Here is a 16,436-nt window from a genome sequence, read left to right on the forward strand (position 1 = left end):
CTCTCACAGATGTGCAGTTATTCTCTGAAGACATACTTCAAAACTCACAGGACTGGTGACTTCCCTACCTACCACAAAAGGGGATTTACATAGCATGCTAGAGGATATACAACTAATAGTAGCTTAGGATGTCTCAGCCAACAAATAAGAGATTAAACGCCTAACTGGTACCATAAAGGATATGGAGGGCTCAACAGAAGCAACACTCCAAACATTATAACCACTAGAGCATGCTGTCATGGTTATGCTGCCATAAGTGTCCTGGCACACTCCCCCCCATTGTAAAGAGGTTCGCTGAGCTCTGCTCCTGCCTGAACCACGTGGTCCCATTTGTTGAGAAAGTGAACTGAATGCTCTAAGCCTTGCGCGGTCAGGCATAGCTCAGATAGAGAGCTTCCAGCATTGTGGGTCAGATAGTGAAGGCATGGAGCCTGGCATACCCCGGGCATGAAGTCAAAAATTGCTAAACTGATTTACCCACGTACAATGGGGAGGTGCCAGGACACTCCTAGAGCCATAATTTCTATAGCGCTCTGTAGTGATTATGGTGTCACTAATGTTTCTGTGTGTTCACGTTATAAACTGTATGGTACTGGTACTTGAAGGACAATATGACAAAAATCCTCATCTAATTTAAGGAAAAGACTCAGAATTTACAGAAAATATGCAAGCAGCTGCTCTGCACAAAAGCTCAGATGAATTAATGTTTGATTGATGGTAGAAACAATCAAGTTTGCCAAAGATGGCTGGCAGATCAAAGACTCTCTGGGTTATTCACTAAAGTTAGAATGGTAAGGAATTTAAAGCAAATTAAAAATTCTCCAAAATAGCCAAAACTAGAAGCATAGCTGAATTTTTCCAGGTTGGGTATTTTGAACTTTAATTTGAAATTCAATTGTGAATTTAAAAGCATTGGGTTGGATGACAAAGTTGTTTGAACTGGATTGGGCAGCTGCAGGGGCTAGATCTCAGCGGTGGGAAAAAAAATATATACTGTGTCTAACTTCTGGAAGTGTTCTCTATTAAAGGGACATTCCAGGCACCCAGGCCCAGACTGCTTCTGCCCACTGGAGTGGTCTGGGTGCCAACTCCCACCACCATTTACCCTGCAAGTGTAATTCTTGCAGTTTTTAGCTATCAGACAGCCACTAGAGGGATTTCCGTGTTCTTAGAACACGAAAAGGGTTTTAAACTACGCTGGATGTCCTCACGCTATGCATTGAATAAAGCTTTCCTACGGGGAGGTCTACTGCGCGCGCATTGCAGTGCATGCACATTAGGTCTTCCCCGGCGGCTGACGGCAGGGGAGGAGAGTATGTGGAGCCTGACCCAGCGCCAAGGTCAGGGGTTTAACCCCTTTAGCAACATGGGAGGGTGGGAGGGAGAGGGACACTGCATGGTCTTGCAGTGCCAGGAGAACGAATATGTTTTCTGGGCACTGGAGAGTCCCTTTAAATTTAAAATTCACTGCTCAATTTCGTGAATAACAATATGTCTTCTGAAGCCTGGAGCACAGGGAACACTATAGTCACCCAGAACACTCCATCTCAACAAATTGATCTGGGTGCAATAATCCTGTCATTTTAGCCTCAAATGTAAAACATTTATGTTTATTAGATATGCCATTGTTTCCATTGTGGGAATAAACACAGCTCTTCTGACTGTCTTGCTAACTCACTCTCACAGGTAACCTTCTCAAATACTGGCCACATATTTACTCTATGAGGAGCATTGGGTTGAATGAAAAGACGAGAAATCGTGGGAAGTGGTTGAAAGGGCACGATATTGGCAGTGGAATTAAGGTATGCAATGGCCTTTTTGAATGAAATATAATGGGGCCCAAAATCTTAATGGTGAGAACACTATACCATTAGAAATTTAGATTTATTTAAAAAATGTAATACCATGTCTAACATCTGAATGAAGTGTACTCTATTTTTTTTTTTTTAGTCAATCTCTTTTTATTGAAAGATGAACAGAGGTTGCTTCAGTACAATGTCAAAATACAACTTCAGAAAATAGCATTCGTGTTACATATCAGTATTGTAGTATTCGATACATGTGTGCATATTAGTTTTAACTCAACATAATAACAAGAGGTAATGCAATTCGTGTCTCTGTCGCCAAACATATAGGATACATTGTGTGTAATACGGTCCATGGGTCTATTACGTTCCCTTTGTTTGCCCATCTGTGGGGCTAGTTCCCTAGATTCTCATCAGAGTGGACCAAAGGTATTAGATGGCTCCTTATTGTCTGTGTTTCGAGTCAGTGCTGTTCTCTCCTTTGTCAGTCCTTAGTCAGGTGTTTTGCTCCGTCTCATGTGTCCTTTGTGTCAGGTCCTGTTATACATTCGGGTCCTAGCGGGCGATAAGTTGTCAGCAGTCTCTGGGATCATCGGTCTTATTATGTCTCCTAGCAGTGGTCAAGTGTACTCTATTTTTATGTAGGAGATAGAGAGATTTACACAAAAAAAAAAAAATGAATGCACAGAAGAAAATAATACAGCCTTATATTTCTGAAAATATTAAAATACATTTAAACAGCTCACCAAATCCTTAAAATTGTCTGGCTGAGGAAATGGAAGAAACAAAAAAAAACCTCACATCTTCCAAATAAGCCATTTTAGATGCAGAGAATGGAAAGGTTAAAAGAAGGACAATCAGAATATGTAACAGTTTGAAAAAGGTCTAAAAAAAAGCCCCCAAATGGATTATAAAATCTAAAGCAACAAAGATTGATGTTCTATAGTATAAGTGTAACGGATTCATCCGCACATAGAAACGTTTATAAGGGAATTAACCGTTCTGACATGAATAGTTGTGCCCATTTGCAACCATGCGCCCAGATACCTGAGAAACCCAGCATGTCTAGGGACGCCGACCGCTGCGGATCTATGCTTCTTTATGGCCCCAGAGCCGCCCACGCTGATGACGTCGGCGTGCGTGTGACGTCACGCGCACGCACGTTTTGGGGTCAAAAGACGGTTACAACCAATTGGAATAACAGAAGGGTTATTTAAACAACTTTTTTTTTTTAACATGGTTCCTGGTCTTTATTTTTTGGTATTTGACTTTGGCTTCGTTCTGACTTTCCTGATTTCTGGTATCCTAGACTTTTGGCTTTTTCTCATCCCTGTGTCGGATTCTCGATCCCTGACTTCGGCAAGTATTCTGACTATTCTTGGAGACGTTAAGTCCGGCCATTCTAAGGTCCGGTTAAACGTTATCCTTCGTCCTAAGTGTGATACAGTTCTACGTGCGGGATCAATTAGTAATCCTGACAATAAGATGAAGTCTGGCCCTTAAGGGAGAATGCTGGTTGGCCTTTATTCAGATCAAATTGAAAACAAAACTCTTCCAAACAAGAAAATAAATTCATAAATAAACAAAGCAAAAGAATGAAGTTTTTACCCTATGGTCATTGGATTTAGTGAGTCATTCTTTTTAAATTATAATTAAGAAACTGCAACACTGGGTTTGAATATTCTGTAGCCGGGTTTAACTTAGAGAAGCCAAACACAGAGAGATGGATGCAGGTCTTTAGGAAGTAAGAAGTCTTTATTTGAACTATCGTGCCAAATCAGATCTGAGAGCCAAATACACGGAGTACATTCCTTTTATAGTACTATAACTCCTCTCATTAATAGCTACGCCCACATATACCTTTAACCAATCAATGAGCAAAGTATAGTCTTGTTCATCTGGTCAGACCACATGGCTCATCCAAGACAAAGGAGAAAGAAGTGTAATTTAAGTTCCTGCACATGCCCAGTACATTGATGACAGTATCCAAGCTACGTGTAGCTAACTAAAAGAGATAACAATAAAAGCTGCGCCTAGTAACAGTAAAATAAATAGTCAAAATAAAATAAATGGATAAAAAGGAGAAAGTCTTATCTAAGAGTGTCTCGTGCAGTCGTCTAGTACGGCAATATTCGGTCTGCAACGATTGTCCTTATTTGATTCTTCCTTGTAAATCCACTCATATGTAAGAGACAAAGGGTATATACAGGAAGCCGGATAGTGTAGTAAGTTAAAAATATAAGTAAATAAAATATATAAAACTCTTGAATGCAAACTCACATTTGAGAGAGCTAAACCTGCTCTGGTGTGAAGGGCGTTCAGCGGTATAATCCCCGCTTATGGGATATACAGCGAGTGTCCTTCGTCTGTGGTAGGTTTTCTCTGTCCTTGATACGATAAGCACTCGGGTAGAGAGAAACAACCAATAGTGCACACTGGATAAAAAGCTAATTAATAAAATAAAGAAATAAAATGGGTACTCACAAGGGGGGAGCAGAACAACTGCTCCTTATTGATAGCGCTGGTGGTATTATCCCCACCTAGGATTACTTGGAGTCCGGAGTGATGATTAAAATGCCAGGTAAAAAGTAGATAAATATGTATTAAAAAATACAATTAAAAGTAACAAGATATACTTTAATATTAAAAATACACAATATTATAACCATAAACGCGTTTCGCCAATACGGCGTTATCAATATGGGAAAAAAGAACCTGATACCTGGCAGAAAGAGCTTTAAATAACAAGTACAATACATTAAAATTGGCGCCAAAAATTAGGCAACCAATCACAGAGAGAGTAAGAACTAATGTAAAAAATCATATTAAAAACAGTTAAAATCTGTTATGGAATGGTTACAATTTATAATTGTAGCAACAGTGTACCAATACATATGTAAAACGAACTATTAGACAGAAGAAAATCAGTAAAATGTATAAAATATAGCTCGGTCACATGACCGGCATAAACAACCAGGGGGGTATTGGGAAATGTAGTCGGACGCCGGCGAGCACTGCGCAGCTGCCGGCGTCCTAGTTGGGAATCGTCTGGGAAGGGGGCGCGGTCTGAATCACGTCAGCACGCACTCATACATGCGGCTGACGTGAGGGGGAAGGACGACGGCTCGCACAAGGCTGCGGCCGTCGACATGGGAGGGACATAGGTACCGTATTTTTCGCTCCATAAGACGCACCTCACCATAAGACGCACCTAGTTTTTAGAGGAAGAAACCCAGAAAAAAAATATTCTGAACAAACTGTCCCATAGTGTTTCTTACTATGGGACAGTTTGTACAGAATATTTTTTTCTCCCCTGTCCCATAGTGTCCCCCCCTCCCATAGTCTTCACCCCCCCCCCTCCCCATAGACTTCACCCCCCCCCTCCCCATAGACTTCACCCCCCCCCTCCCCATAGACTTCACCCCCCCCCTCCCCATAGACTTCACCCCCCCCCTCCCCATAGACTTCACCCCCCCCCCCTCCCCATAGACTTCACCCCCCCCCCCTCCCCATAGACTTCACCCCCCCCCCCTCCCCATAGACTTCACCCCCCCCCTCCCCATAGACTTCACCCCCCCCCCCTCCCCATAGACTTCACCCCCCCCCCCCTCCCCATAGACTTCACCCCCCCCCCCTCCCCATAGACTTCACCCCCCCCCCCTCCCCATAGACTTCACCCCCCCCCCCTCCCCATAGACTTCACCCCCCCCCCTCCCCATAGACTTCACCCCCCCCCTCCCCATAGACTTCACCCCCCCCCTCCCCATAGACTTCACCCCCCCCCTCCCCATATTGTTCTCTCCCATACTGTCCCCCTCCCCTTGTCCCATTATTACTTACCTGTCTTGCAGCGTTGGCCGGCAGCACAGGGCGCACCGCGGTAGTGGAACTTGAATTTCATGTTCCGGTTTCCGGCGGGACTGAAAGGAAGTGTGCACTCAGCTTGTGCACACTTCCTTTCAGTCCCGCCGGAAACCGGAACATGAAATTCAAGTTCCACTACCGCGGTGCGCCCTGTGCTGCCGGCCAACGCTGCAAGACAGGTAAGTGAAGCTTCATATTCGCTCCATAAGACGCACAGACATTTCCCCTCACTTTTGAGGGGAAAAAAGTGCGTCTTATGGAGCGAAAAATACGGTATATGACGCGGCGGGTAGCAGCCGTCGTCATAGAAACCGGAATCATAGTGCCGGTCGGCTCGCACAAAGCTGCGGCCGGCTGGAAGAATGAGGAGAAATAAAATGAATAAAAATATATATAAAAATAAATATAAATAAAAACACATAATAAGAAATACATCATGTCTGATCACCTAAACCAGTGTGACCAGGCATGATGAGAATAAAGAGAGGGGAAATACAAAACAGAGTAGAAGATGGCTTAAAATGACAGCAGTCAAAATCAGATAAAATCCAGAGAGAATACAATATAAATAAAGGGGAATAGTAGAAGCAGTGTGAATAATTATAAAAAGTTAAACAAATCAAAATCAACATTCAGACCATGGGGGGCAAGGGTTTGGAGTGTGTAAACCCACTCCATTTCTTTTTTACCTAGAATATTTTGGATATTACCACCCCTCCATGGAACAACACATTTTTTTTATCCCAATACGTTTTAACATTTTAGGGTCTTTGTTATGTATAATAAAGTGTTTGGATACTGAATGATTCAGGTATCCATTTTTGATGTTTCTGCAATGCTCGCTTAAGCGCGTCTTTAAGCACCTTGTGGTCATTCCAACATATTGGAGGCCACAGGGGCACTCAAGCAGATATATAACATTTTTTGTAGAGCAATTAATAAAGTCATTTATTTTAAAAACCTTGTTTGTCCTTTTTGATGTAAATTCAGTAACTTTCTGAGGGACATTGGGGTCAGTGGTTCTGCAGACTATGCACATTTTGCACTTACAAAAACCTTTAATTTGAGGAAAGAAAGATACTGGTGGGGTCTTTTTAATTTCTTTGGTAAAATTCTTAGTTAAGATTGACTTGAAGTTTTGTGCTCCCCTAAATATAATATTTGGACGTTCAGGTATAATTTTATTTAGTATTTCATCTTGTTTCAAGAGGTGCCAGTGTTTTCTTATGACCTTTTTTATATTGTTGCTTTTATTATTAAAATTGAAAATTATTGGTAATGGCATAGTCATATCTGTGGATTTAGGTTTGTATTTTAAAAGTTAATTTCTGTCTTTTTTTTTGGATATCCCTGATAGTATTTTCAAGTTCTATTTTAGGATAGTTTTTCTCAACAAATTTTTCTTTTAGTAGATTTGCTTGCATATTAAAATCTGTGATTTCCGAACAATTTCTTCTGAGTCTGAGTATTTGGCTTTTCGGAGCGCTGTCTAACCAAGGTTGGTAGTGGCAGCTACTTTTATCTATAGCAGTGTTTGCACAGACTTTTTTAAAAAACGTCTTTGTGTGTAGTTTTCCATTTGTTATAAAAATATTAAGGTCTAAAAAATTAATTTGTTCTCTACTGTATTCGTGAGTAAGAATTATGCCTCTATTGTTTCTATTCAAATTAGTAATAAAAGAGTTAAGATCGTCTTCGGTGCCATCCCAGATAAAAAAAAGATTGTCAATATATCTAAAATAGGAAACACGTGTAGCTAACTAACTGACACAACATACACATATGCCACGTGGAAATCTCGGCCTAATAAATTTACATTTCACTGAAATTCCACCACAATTCCATATTTACATAAAGATAAATAAATTGTATGTACTGCGCTACTTAGGGACACATACAAATTAAAGGACCAAGAGAGGAACTGTAAGTGGTTGTTACAAGAGTAAAGCCCACAAAGCTCAGAACATGGTAGCGCTGGTACATAAAATAAATACATCTCAATATTTGTGAAATAAACAAGAAAATTCGGTTTATGTAGAAATTCCTTTCTGAACTGACCATTGAAAAGAGTAATGATTAAGATACTAATCTCAAAACCTGATGGTTCTGGGATTAACACATCAAATAGTAGGCCCGAGGAGGTCTCAAATGGATTCTATCCTAGGGAATCAGATCAAAATTAGAAACCATGTGACCCAGTGGTATAGCAATCTTCTGCCAGCACCTGATGACATGTACCATGGCTGTTAGGCAATAGGTACAAACAAGAGATTTGTGCAAAAACAGGATGAATGCTAGTTTATGATTTAAAAACAGAAGCATCAGTCTTTCAAGAGTGACTGTCTATGAAAAGTGAAAGAGTAAATAATTAGAATAAAAAGTTAGGGATAATGGTATCACAATTCATTTTATAGAAGACTAATGGAGAAACGTTGCAAAAGGAAAGGAAAGGGTGTAAGGATAAGCATTTTTTTCAAAAGGTTAATGGCTGCAGAAAGATCATGAACATTTAGTTGTGAATTCACAATGTTCCTACATGCAGCTTAACTTTAGAGTTCAGATGTCATACTAGTTTTACAGTATTTGGTTTTCTACATTTTATAACGTAGATCTTACAGGACTGGCTTTTTTTTTTTTTTAACTATGTAATAAAAGATAAAAAAAATTCTGGCATATTGTTGACCACTGAAGTATGTTATCAGTGAAACTACTTGCTCTATTCATTACCTAGCACTCTCTCTTGTAATCCTTTTGACAAAAAGACCATGAAAGTCTTACATAACGAAAGAGCCGCTGCACAGTTTGAGTTATGTCAAGTGCAGTATGTAGCATCTTAGAAAGCTTTACAGTTCGACAAATCATGTAGCACATTCACCCGAGGCCAATCTACTCATCTCGGTCTTATAGGCTTTGAGGGACTGTGAACAAGTGACTTGATTAAAAACTAATGCAACCAACGAAATTCTACTCTGTAGAGAGAATTCAACCCATGTCCAATGATGCAGAAGTGAAGAAAAAAAAAAAAAGGAATCAAACAGCTTCCCTTGAGGTACAACACTGCTCCATACGTTCACTGCCATCATGATTTAGGTGAACTAGTAAGTGTCACTCAAACTGACAAATCCCCAAGGTGATTGCTTCACTTTTAAAGCCTTCAACATACTTTGACAGTGAAGTAAAAACTTAAAGGTCAGCTCTGCTTGCTAAGGACATGAAAAAACACAAGCAAATCACTTTGGAATGTTTTATGGATTGGAAAAGTAAACTAATGAAAGTAAATTAAAAAAAAAAAAAAAAAAGTTGCAGCACTTCAACTGAAAGTACCCTAGTAAAAAAATCAAAATCAAACAAACAAGAAACAAAATAAATAATAAAATCTATAAGCCAAAATACAATATCAACAGATGAAAGATAAGTCCGACAGTTCTTATTTCATGATTTTGAATCACCAGGGTAAAAAGCTTGTTCTTAAACTCATAAATATATTTTACAAGAGAACGTGTGGTTCTAGAAATATTTTGGAATGAAAAAATGCTTGGTAAATCTATTAAGTATATTTTGCACAATCAAAGAGAAGGGGGAAATGGGCTATAGTCACATTATGCTATACTCTGAAGGCTTTATTCACGGACAAGCAAAGTGTAGTGAACTGAGAATCGAATCACAAAATTAAGGCTAAAATAGCGAGCTGTAACTAGATTTAAACGATTTAGAATACCAGCACCCAATTTTGATTATTTAAATTACCTTTCATGCTATCTTTGAGTTATTTGAATATATATTTTACTTTTTAAAACAATTTTAACATTACCCCAAATCCTGTGTCACAAAGTCTATTTATTATTAAAATTGCATGCAGTACTCTATTTTGGAGTACTGGATATCTTACAGCATCTCTGGCAAGCATTTAACCGTCTGAGTGACGGAGGTGTGTGCTCAACTCTTTCCTTTGCAAACAGGTTCACACAGTTTATCTTTCACATGCAACTTTATTATTTAGGGACATCACACACAATGACAAAAACGGGTTACTGTTGATTTCAATACAGTCCAACAGTTTTGTTTTTTAAAATTTTGATTCCGAAGTATTATGTTTGAAATAAATGTAAAATTGGTTGTTCCATGTGCTATTAACATTATTTTACCTATATCAACTGAAATGCAATACCAGCAAAGAATATTATCACCTATAAAATGTGTATGAATCACCTAACTAAGCACATGGCAAAATAAAATACAAATACAAATAATAAAAAAAAAAAAATCAATTTCACAAATGCATCCAATGGACAATACAAAAACACAACCATACTCATTAGACATTAAGATTATGAACAAACAACAAATAGTGTTTCCCCAACAGGTACTGCCGTAATAGCAGCCAAGTAAAGATTTATAGTTTAAGAAGAAAAAAAAAAAATTGGTTGTGCCGGTCAGTGCATGCTGTTCCTGCTAACATTGTGCAACCGGTCACTATGTGCTGGATTGTTTCAGAGGCCTCTTTGCATAGTTTGCACCTTGACTCCCAACTGGTGTGGTAGATCCCCGCTTCTATATATCTGGTGCCGAGTGTCTGTTTCTGTGCTGCTAGGATTTATGCATCAGTGCTGTCTTTCAGTCCTGCCTTTTCCAACCACTGGTAGGATTGTCATGTGTGCCACATCTACTATCTGCTGGTGGTCCACCCCACAGAGAGGTTTGTTTTGCCAAGGAGAGGTTTGTCTTGCCGTAGTGAGTAATTTCCGGGTCTTGACATCCATGGTGACCAGTTCTTCTCTCAGCCAGGTTATTATTCCAGCTGGGTACCTGATGACCGGTCGGGCATATGTTGATGGCTTGAATCTTGTTCTTGCCATTGAGCTGGGACTTCAGGACCTGTCCTCTGACTCTTTGGAGGTACTTGGATGTTGCTAACCTCCCTTCTTTGTGGTTGCCATGTGCTTGTGGTACCCCCAGGTACTTGTAGCTATTCTCCACATCTCCTATTTGGCCTTCTGGTACGTTAACTCCTTCTGTCCTGATCATCTCACCTCTTCTGATGTCCTTGCCGTATATCCTAGTTAGGTGGATCAGTCAATGCCCTGCTCATTCTTGGCATGCAGTTTGATGTCATCCATGTATAGTAGGTGGCTGATGGTAGCTCAACTCTTGAACCTGTATCTGTATCCACTATTGTGGCCAGCCTAAGGCACACCTTTGATATGCCACACCTGTAAGGTGGATGGATTATCTCGTCAAAGGAGAAATGCTCACTAACACAGATTTAGACATATTTGTGAATATTTTAGAGAAATAGGCCTTTTGTGTACATAGAAAAATAATTAGATCTTCGAGTTTAGCTCATGAAAAATGGGGACAAAAAGGGTTAAAAGGGTTAAAAAATCCTTGCCTGGAAATTATAGACCTGTGATCTTCACGTCTGTGACTGGGAAAATATTTGAAGGGCTATTAAGTGATAGTATTCAGGAATTCATTGGGAAGAACTTTGTTATTAGCAAAAATCAGCATGGTTTTATGAAACATAGGTGATGCCAAACTAACCTGATTGCATTCTACGAAGATCAGGGTGTTGCATTGGATGTGATCTACTTGGATTTTGCCAAGGCATTTGAAACGGTTCCTCACAATAGGTTAGTCTTCAAACTAAAAGAAATTGGTCTAAATGAATATTCTTGTTCTTGGGTAGAACATTGGCTTAAGGATAGAGTACGAGTTGTCATTAATGGTAAATTTTCAAACTGGACAAGAGTGGTAAGTGGCGTCCCTCAGGGTTCTGTTTTGGGGCCGCTTCTATTTAACATATTTATAAATGATCTTGAAATAGGCATTGAAAGCCATGTTTTAGTGTTTGCAGATGACACAAAACTTTGTAAAGTAATAAAATGTGAGCAGGATATCGCTTTGCTGCAGAGGGATTTAGATAGGTTAGGGGACTGGGCACTAAAATGGCAGATTAAATTTAATGTAGAGAAATGCAAAGTTATGCACTTCGGAGTCAAGAATGCACAAGCAACTTACACCCTAAATGGTAGTGAATTAGGGGTAACCACACACGAGAAGGATTTGGGAATTGTTATAGACAACAAATTAGGCAGCAATATGCAATGTCAATCTGCAGTTTCTAAGGCCAGTAAGGTTTTGTCATGTATAAATAGGGGCATAAATTCTCGGGCTGAAAATATCATTTTGCCTCTTTATAAATCGCTGGTAAGACCACACCTTGAATATGCTGTGAAATTTTGGGCACCTGTTCTAAAGAAGGATATCATGGCACTAGAAAAAGTGCAAAGACGAGCTACAAAATTGATAAAAGGAATGGAGCCTTTTAGTTATGAAGGTTAAAAAAATGAAATCTCTTTAGTTTGGAAAAGCGGTCACGCATTTAGGCTGGAAAAAAGGAGATTTAATCTAAGGCAAAGAAAAGTTTTTTTTTTTTTACAGTAAGAACTATAAGGATATAAAATTCTCTGCCTGAAGAGGTGGTTTTATCAGAGTTCATACAGATGTTTAAACAGAAATCCGATAAATACTTGCAAAAACATAACATACAGATTTCTGACTGCCAATTTGGGGTCAAGAAGGAATTTTTCCTAGTTTGTTGCAAAATTGGAAGCGCTTCAGACTAGGTTTTTTGCCTTCTTTTGGAACAACAGCAACAACATATGTGAGGAGGGCTGAACTTGATGGACGCAAGTCTCTTCAGCTATGTAACTATATCAAAATACATGTAGAATAAAATAGTTTAGATTTAAAATAAAATTTTGAAAAAAAATCTACTTCTTGATATAAAATACACTTATAAAGATATATATACACATTTATTTCTACATGTATATTTACATATTTTTACTTAAGTGATTTTAATAATTATATATTGAAAGACTGACAAACGAAGCAAAAAGTCCAGAGAATCTAATTTGCAAGCCCTGTATTTGACCCTGTATTTTTCCAAAACCCCATAAAACTTGTACATGTGAGGTACTGTTGTACTTGTGAGTTTTAGAGCAGGAAAACGTATGACTATGAAGACATCAGTGAAATAGCAGTTTTGTGAGAAAATGCAAAAAAACTAAAAATATAAACATCAGCTTTGGACAGGGTTTGTGACTAAATTGCTACTAAGAAAAAGAAAGACTGTACACACTCCATTTTGAATACCCTGGGTTGTCTACGTATGCAAATAGTATGCCATGAAAGGGGCTGGGGTAACATAGGGGCTGATGTAGCTGCAGCTCCAGGCCCATGCTCATGCTCATGCTCATGGAATAGGCCCATTGTTAAAAAAAAATAAAAACAATTTACTCTTCACATGCTTTTGCTTGAATGACCACTCCACACTAAAAAAAACAAACAAACCTCAGTTTAGAAGATATATCCCCAATGAATACATTGACGCATAGTCTAAAAGAGATTACAAAAGCTGCAGTTCTTATGACTGCAGCCTTTGTAAGTACTCCCCTTTTTCATAGAGAAGCTTCTGACTTGGTCTGTGAGGGAGGTGGAGGCAGGCATGCTCAAGTAGGAAGGAATCCTTCTCGGCTGTTTGATTGCCAATACTTAATGTATAAAAGTGCTGATTTCTCACAGAAATCAACACCTTTATAAACTGGGATTAAGCTAGGGTTATGCCTCACCCATAAAGCACTTCAGCAAGCTGAAGTGCTTTTGGGACTTGGAGTGGTCCTTTAAGTATGAAAACGTAAGAGGGATGTAGGGGAACAAAACTTGTGTGGACTGGCTGACAATGAAATTAGAATGGAAACAGAAGCTCCTGCCTGCTAGTAAGAAGGTTAGGAGAGGAGTGGACAAGTGAGTGCTAGGGGACAGTCCTTAGAAAGTGTAGAGCTAGCGCATCAGACACATTTATGCCCAACTCAGGGTTCTTGCTGCATGATATGCCCTTTACTGGCCATTCTGCATTATTGGCAGGCAGCCTGTCATGCATTTACACCAGGCTACTTCTTCGGGCAGACAAGCCACCTTTTTGGTTAATTGATTTGCATCAGTTTCCCATCCTTTTACTACGCCCACTGACATTCTGCTTCCCTGGACCTGCTGTTAGGGGGGTATGGATTTACTTGAAAGATAAAAGCAAGATATTAGCATAGGGTATGGGTTTTCTTATAGCTATATCCAGCACCACTTCCACCAAATACATGACGCTTGGGAGGTATGACTGCTTTAGCATTTTCTGTCGATGAGATTCTGTAATTTGGCCCATCAGAATTGTCAGCACCAGGCCCAATGGGGTCTTAATCTTGCCCTTCATGGTGGGGGTAATGCTCTCTGACATCAAAGCAAATATATGTGTGTGTGTTTTATTGCCGTAAAAGCCAATAGCATTATGATATTCACAGTTAAAATGGCATGAGGAACTTGGAAAGTAACATTTCTTAACTTCTCACACTTTCTTTTAGATTTTATTCATATTAAATTATTTATAGTTCCAAAATAGAAATGGCTGCTCTCCGGTCTTAAAAATTAAATTTTATTGAAAAAAGTTTAAAATGACGACCAACGTTTCAGTCTCCGTTCTGGACTTTCCTCATGGTCAAAAATAAAAAGACAACGGACAAGTATATATATATATATATTTGATGTGAAATAAAAGCCCCATTTCTACTGAACAAAATGATATATAGGAAATGTAGGTGAATTTATAAGAAAGAGGTAAATTATGGCTGAACAAATAGATAGCTCAAATTCTAGGTTTTGTTTTGATCAGAATTATTGCATCTGCCCTTAACCCCTTAGTGACCAGACCGTTTTTCAATTTTCTTACTATTAATGGCCATCAAGGCCCACTGGTCGTTTTCTGCAAAACCCACCTAGTGGGTCGGTAAGGACCAGGTTGACTACCCTTGGGTTAAAGTTAATTATGTAACGCACGTTGCGTTCCAATCATCTTTTGCGCATGCACTATTTGAGTAATACACTCACTTTGTTGCATTTGGTGGTGGAGCGCACTGCGTTCTCGCGAAATTTGTTCGCGTTCTTGCGAAATAGGTATTTTTCCAGCGTACAACTAGCGCATGCACTATGTAAGGGCTGCGCCATCTTGGTCATTCTTGGGTGTGGAATGCATGGTGCGTTCCACATGCTGTTCCCACCATCACTCATTAAAGTATATACCCGTGTGGCGGGCTTTACGTTCAGCAACACCTCCCTACATGGAGTTTGGGGCGGGTGTATAGTTTCAGTACATTTGATTGTGGATATCGTTGGAACGCATACACATAAGTATTCGACATTAGGAGAGATTGACAGGTAATCTTTTGTTTGATTGCCATGAACTCCTTACTGTTTTAAATATTTAGGTTTATGAATTGTTTTTATCCCTGATAGGTATATATAGAATATAATTGCATACATACTTCCTGTATATTGGTATCCTTGGCGACTATAACCATGTGATTATGGTTGGGATGATTTCAATAATTGGGGGGGGGGGGGTCACCCAGTACACTCAGGTATTTTTCATTTGGTTTATTAATGGGTATATAAAAGGGTTTCTTTTCTTTTGACAACAGGCTACCCTGATAAAGGCAATTTTGCAGAAACGTTGGGGGTTTCTTTTTCATTTTCTCCCTCTTCTTACTACCTCTGGTATTTTTCTATTTATGGTATGTGCTATTTGTTGGGTTGCTTTTTCTGGGTATTTAATTGATTTTGTATCTGGAATAGCATTTTTGCTTTTTGTAGTGATTATATATATATGATACTTTTTGTACATTTTCCTGTATTATCATTCTGGCATTATTTCTGAGGTCTGTTTTTGTTTGCATCTTCGGATACCTATTATATTGGACCCAATTAATAACGTTTTTTGTTTTTTTTATCTCTATGGTTGTGCTCCTCATTCAGTATTTTCTATATATTATTTAGGGCCTTGGGGAAATAGGACCTTTTGAGTGAGCACCCTAGTTTGGTTGCTTTGCTTTTGTTAATTCTATCATATGTCATCTGATTAGTGTGCCTACCTTTTTCTAATTAATTTAAAGTACCGTATATACTCGAGTATAAGCCGAGTTTTTAAGCACATTTTTTGTGCTTAAAAACTCCAACTCGGCTTATACTCGAGTCAGTGTCTGTATTATGGCAATTTACATTGCCATAATACAGACAGGGGGCTGTGGGGGCTGCAGAGCGTTTACTTACCTCTCCTGCAGCTCCTGTCAGCTCCCTTCTCCTCCGTGCCGGCCCGTTCAGCACCTCTGTCAGCTCCCAGTGTAAGTTTCGCGAGAGCATAGTGCGGCTCTCGCAAGACTTACAGTGTGAGCGGACAGGGGAGCTGACCGGACCGGCGCGGAGGAGGAGGGAGCTGACAGGAGCTGCAGGAGAGGTAAGTAACAGCTCTGCCAGCCCCCTCCTCCCCCCACTGAACTACCAATGCCACTGGACCCCCAGGGAGTGAGAGCCCCCCTCCCTGCCATGTATCAAGCAGGGAGGGGGTACGAAAAAAATAAATATTAATAAAATAAAATAATAAAATAAAATAATATTTATAAAATAAAAATAATAAAAAAATATTAAAATAATAATTTAAAAATAAATAGAACAAAAAAATGATTAAAATAATAATAAAATAACAAATAATCAAAATGCCCACCCCCCACCAACAAACACACACACTGCACTCATACACAAACACACACACTGCACTCATACACAAACACACACTGCACTCATACACAAACACACACACACTGCACTCATACACAAACACACACGCTGCACTCATACACACACCCTGCACTCATACACACA

At 39.3% G+C, this 16,436-nt stretch overlaps 1 protein-coding gene across 1 annotated transcript in view; it reads right to left on the minus strand.

Annotated features, from left to right (window-relative positions):
- The window catches only part of BRIP1 (BRCA1 interacting helicase 1), a 328,956-nt gene that overhangs the window by 56,181 nt on the left and 256,339 nt on the right, over positions 1-16,436 (minus strand). The gene's annotated exons all lie outside the window — the stretch shown is intronic.

Source organism: Pelobates fuscus, chromosome 1 (assembly GCF_036172605.1).
Source record: "Pelobates fuscus isolate aPelFus1 chromosome 1, aPelFus1.pri, whole genome shotgun sequence".
In the NCBI taxonomy this organism is placed as follows: Eukaryota; Metazoa; Chordata; class Amphibia; order Anura; family Pelobatidae; genus Pelobates; species Pelobates fuscus.